Here is a 6,012-nt window from a genome sequence, read left to right on the forward strand (position 1 = left end):
ACCGGAACTTTGGTTTAGCATTTTTTCTAGCGGTCAGATGGCTACTACCCAATCTGTGTAATTTTGCTTGTCTTACTTTAATTATGTGATACAATAATTTTTTTAGACACAGTAGTGACAATTGGTTATTCTGTGAATGAAGTATTTCGAACTTGAACATAATGATACAGCATACACAGGTACGGTATGACAGCAACAGCCTCAGAACTGGGGACAGTGGATGCAATTTAGACAAATACAGGCATGGGCTGATCAGAGAGGTGGCTCAGGACAACACTAAGGATGCAAGTCTGTAAGAAGAACTCACCAATGGTCTATTAAAGATATGCACATCTTAGAGCTGTGCAAAACTAGTTTTAGGAGTAACAGAGAACAAAAAATGAGTATCTAACATATCTAAAATGCACTGTATACAGTAAACTCAAATGTAACATGTAGTTGCAGACCGGTGAAGAAAGAACAAGGTGCACAAGTGTATTATAAAACAGAAAAATAGCCCCAAGTGGAACCTAGAGTGATGAAGAAGGCAACAACATCATACTCCTCCTGACAAAGAAGGGGACCTCACCATCAACATCAGATTCTACCTGGTGTACATGTACATCTTTATGCAACATCTAAATTTTTTTAATTACTTAATCATGAGATTTATTTTGCATTAATTAATCTGGACTGTGAAATTTAGTACCATTGTAACTGGATTAATCACAGTAACTGCTCACTGTATTCTAATTAAGACTGTAAAGATTTCAATTAGACTAACAGTAAATTCTTGGCTTCACATACCAGGTGCGTTCCCCTTTTTCCCCATAACAAGATTTTGAGGGTTACAAATTGATTCCAATTAAGCTTTTTTTTGTTATTTTGCATAGTTTATGTCTGGATGCACAGTGTTCAAAAGAACCTGAAAAGGTGAGACTTATTTTAGTACAGATGTGTATCCAGAATAAAGCCAGTAGTGCAAGTTAAAAGAAACATAATGACATTTAAACTTTTAAATATATCAGCATGGAGATTCTCATTGCTTTCAAGCTGCTTTTAGGCTGACAAAAGTAGTGCAAGCTACCTTTGTTTTCCTTAGAGTGGAGAGTATACGTATCTGATGCAAGAATTACAGATTTTGTCTGCTTATAATGTTTCCTGTCCCCCTCCACGCAAATGCCGCTGAACAGAGTTCTCTAAGGCACATCAGCCAGACACTGATATTGGGTAAATAGGTAGATACTGTAATCAAAGAATAGAAAGCATATAGAAAAATATTGGAGAACTATTAATAACTATGATATCCAGCCATCAGAGAGCACATGAACAGGGAGAACTAGTTGATATGATCTATATTTTACAAAAGGCATTCAACCATGTCCCTCACCAAAGGCTCTCAGAGATACTAAGATGCCACAGGATAAAAGAAAACCTCCTCTGGGTAAGTTATCAATTATAAAAAGCAAGCGGTAGGGTTAAGTGGCAAGTTTTCTGAAAGGAACTAAGTTCCTGGTGGAGTTCTGACATATTCCTAAATGTTTTGGAAAAAGAATAAACCTGAGAGATGATAAAATTTGTTAATACCAAGTGAAAGAAAAGCTCTGAAGGGAGTTCACAAACAACCAGGCAATAAAATGACAATGTCAATAAATATGGAATAATACACCTAAGGAAAAACAGTACTGAACTTCCACACCAAATGGCAGGCATTGAACTAGATATTACCACTCGGGAAAGAAATCTTGAATTTTTATTGATAATGACATGGAAATAGCAGCTCAGTGCTGAGTAGCAGTGAAACAAACAAACAGAATATTAGGTACCATTAGGAAGACAATAGAGAGTGCTATTTTGTAAAGCTATGCTGAAATCACATTTTGAATACTGCATGCAGTCCTGGCTTTCTTGAAAAAAGAAGGCAATAGAACAATGTACAGAGAAGGGCAACAAGGGTGTCTGAAGCTACGAAATATCTTTGATAGCAGGAACAATTTAGAATACTAGGACTTGTCAAGCCTGGAAAGGATATAACTGATGAAAACATCTGATAAAGGATTCTAAAATTATCAGTGGCATAGAAGAGGTAAATAGGAAACACTTGTTCACTGTTCCCTCCAGTAAGAGAATGATGGAGTATGAAACACATTAGCAGATGACAGGTTTGAAATAAAGGGAAGCACTTTTTACACATAATGCATATTAAAAGGAGGGGTGCAAAAAACTCACTCTATTTTATGTTTGCCTCCAAATGGGCAGTTGAGTTAAAGAGGTCTGAACAGTCCCCTTCCTCCCCTCTGTTCTTAAAAATCAAAACAATGTTGGAGCAAACACAGGCACTCTGTGGATCACTGACTACCGATGGATGTTTCTGTCTTCCCTTTCTCCCTGTGGTTATTAGAGCTCTTTGCATTTTGTATCCCTCTTGACATACCACTGGAAAACTCTTTAGGGCGGCAGATTCCTCCAAGATGTGACTTTAGCCAGGAATCTCTAATACAAAGTAAGACATTTCATGGTTTGGCAGATAACATTTTTGTTGCCCCACTGCCTTCCCTCCCCACTTCTCATACAGCCTTGTACAATTCTGTAAACTCTGTGCTTATGTAGCTAGTGTGAATTTCTAATCACTGTCCCCGAGAAAGCTGACTGACTGGTTTCTTGGATACTAGCCAGCTTTTAGGGACTCATGATTTTATGCCAGCTAGGGAAGACGATTATAGTGTTGCGTATGCTAGCACACCGAGATGCACATGGTATGCAAATCTTGTATGCAACACGAGTGAGCTTTAGAGAACATGATAGGGAGCTCTGGGTTATAGAGGAGGGGGGAAAAAAAAGCAATTTTATGTAAGAAAAAGAAAAAGCGTAATCCCATCATAACGAGGAAAACCATAGCCAATCCAAACTGGGTTTCCCCTTTCTAAGAGCCACAAATTATCTTCAATAAATGCAAAAGTAAAATTATAAATAACTAAATGCTTCATAACTACCTGCTGGGATCTACAGGAAGCTGGATTCTCCTGCTAGGCCTGGCCCTTATGTAGATTGACATGAGTTTGTTTTAATAGTCTTGATCCAGCCTTGATCTCTGTAGTAGAACAGCATGTGTTGAACAATGATGTACAGAATTGGACCTCTGAAATATCTAGAATTATACCCAAAACTTATCCGCTGTGATTTTAAGGAATAAGCTATGGCTAGCTAAGGATGTTATGTATATCGTGTCCAGAGCTGGAAGGAAAAAAATGTCACTCAAGACTAGCTAATCAACTAATTACATAAAAAACAGATTTTACTGGGCAATTCTCAGTTAGAACATTGATATTTTAAGAGTCCGAATAGAAACACAAGTAATAAATCACATTCAGGGTTGTTTATATTTCGAACCATTTATTAGGGAATGAAGGAGGCCCAGCTAGAGACTTCATGATTTTTGAAGAAGTTGTAAAAGTGGGTCCTCAGGAAGTACAACTAAACAAATGGCATCTGTGATACAGATTGCTAAAAATTACTTAAAATATCCTTTTACCTCCAGAAAGGATATTTAAGCATATGCAACTTTTTGTATACAGGAAAAGAGAGTCTATTTTTAATCCTTCAAATAATTGCTTCCTTGTATCAACATAACAGGCTAATACATTTCTTGGGCAATATTTTCAGTGTTCACAGCTATTCACCACTATTACACTTCAAATTTCTGCTTTTGAAAGACAGAAGCTTTGCCAGTAGAAGTTTACTCCATAGGAAGACATCAGAAACAACCCCTAAATCCCACAGGACAGTTTACAGGCTTCTTTATTGGTGGTGCTCCAGTGACCCCTAATGGACAATTTACATTAGTGCACACACCCTTAAAGAAAATCGAAGCTACACTGAAAACTGGCAGTATTCAAAACTTATTTGAACCTCTGGCACTTTGACTTCTCATCATGTAATATTCACACATTAACAGCTCACACTCAAGACAACTGCAATTATTAGGAAACCACCTTCATACTCTCATGATTTGAAATGTTTTAAGCCAGAGGGAAGAGAAAGAATATATTTGTAATTGAACACTGTATTTAATGCGTGCATTCATTCTGACAACCAGCTATGATAAACTCGATTCCTTTTTTTTTTTTTTTTTAAACGGGAGTCAACTGATTTTGTATCTCTTTCCAAAAGAAATGACAAACATTCAGGTCTAAGTCAACATTTTGAATTGACTCACTTCTACAATTTTAAAAGGAATATTTGCATTCAGTACAATTGAGAGTCTTTTATAAACAGAAAGCTATTTCAAAGATCCAATAAATACATTATTTCTACCTTTTCTCCCACAAGTGAGACTGTACCTGCCATTAGCATGTCAAAAAGCAGTCTTTATTACAGAACAAAGATTTATTGCTTCAGTAAAACTACTACCTTTTCCACTGATTGAGGAACTACAAATGTAAGAACAGAGAATGAGGTTCATGCTGGTTGATGCAATTTCTTTTCTCTTTCACAAACTGCAGAAAACTTGTGTGAATGAGCTCCCAATATGGGAAGGAGATCAGGCTGGAAATGGTCTGTATTCTATGCTTTCCTTTCAGAAAAAAGCTCCTTTTTTACTAGCTTGGTTGTTCTATTCTGCTTTTCCTACCTACCTTGTTTTCCCTCCTGCCTCAAAAATGTAGCTGCTATAAATCTTCCTAACTCAGTGGGATTTTGACACAGAAAGGCAGAGGCATTGAGTAAAAGGATCACAAAGCTGAGATGCTCGCACTGAGAGCTGGCAGAACTGCCCCATTTAGATAACAAATAATACTAGTCCAATAAGATAACCATTAGCTTCCAGGCTAACTGGATTAACCACAAATCGTTGCCCAAATATTGAAATCACTTGTGTACCTCTGTTTTGAAGGAGCAGAACATCTGGTGAAAGGGAGGCGTGACTGCTGCTACTCTCCAGCACACACACAGCATGACAGCAGCTGTGATACCTATTATTTAATTCAAGGTGTGCTGGTAAGCCTGTGATTTTCAGCTTTTTCCATATCATGACTCACTATTACAAGAGATCAAAAATGCCTGTCTTCCTACTTTCCTTCTGTTCATCTATAAAGAAGTGATTTGTTAATAAACTCGCTGGTTGAGCATACATTATAAACGGATCTAAAACATTGCGAACATGATCAAATATTTCACTAATCTCTTAATAGAGATGAACTTCAGTTTTTGTACAAGACACTGCAAACCACAGTACTAACTGGACATGCCACTGAAATCATGCCATTTTAGGTATTTACTAGATTTAATTCTAACTATACTGAAATCAGTGAAAACACCATTCAATGGACAGGATCTATCTGCCATTATTTCATGAGAGTCAAGAAATTGCTGTGTATTTTCTCCAGCACAAAAAATGTGGCAGGGACTAGAGGACCTACCAACATTTGACAAGTTCTAGTGGTACAGCACATTGGGCTCAGTATTAGGAAACAACCCCCAACACATATCCTGAAGACTGGAATGGGTTACTCCTAACCATGGTATTTCCTACAGAATGATGACCAGCTACCAGAAATTAGAACAGATGCAGAACTGTAGCTTGTCTTTTTTCATCCTTTAATCTACCACTGATTGTGCAGGCCACTCAAACAGTCCTTCATCAGAAGTTAACAAGGCTTGAGCTGATAGCTAAATTTCCATGTGAGGCAATGGTGCAACAAGAACGATTTTTTTTTTCTCTTGCACGCTGCCCCACCACACTGCAAGTGCCAGCTAGGTGGAGCAAGGACATAACTGAACTTTTCTGAATCATGTAAAAGTTGCAGAGAAAAAGACAGGAGGCAACACCTTCTTCGAGCTCATAGTACAATAGATCTAAAGCAAACAGGTTTCCTGAATTTTTTATGATTTCCAATGAATAACCAAATACATTTAAGCATTCTTGCTTAAATACGTCTTTCTTAAATGCAATGACTTTTTGGTAACAGACTGGGGTCCCAATCCACCTGTATACAAACAAACAGCACAGAATTACAACAGGAAAGTTTATCTAAG

This window comes from Dromaius novaehollandiae, chromosome 2 (assembly GCF_036370855.1).
Source record: "Dromaius novaehollandiae isolate bDroNov1 chromosome 2, bDroNov1.hap1, whole genome shotgun sequence".
Lineage (NCBI taxonomy): Eukaryota > Metazoa > Chordata > Aves > Casuariiformes > Dromaiidae > Dromaius > Dromaius novaehollandiae.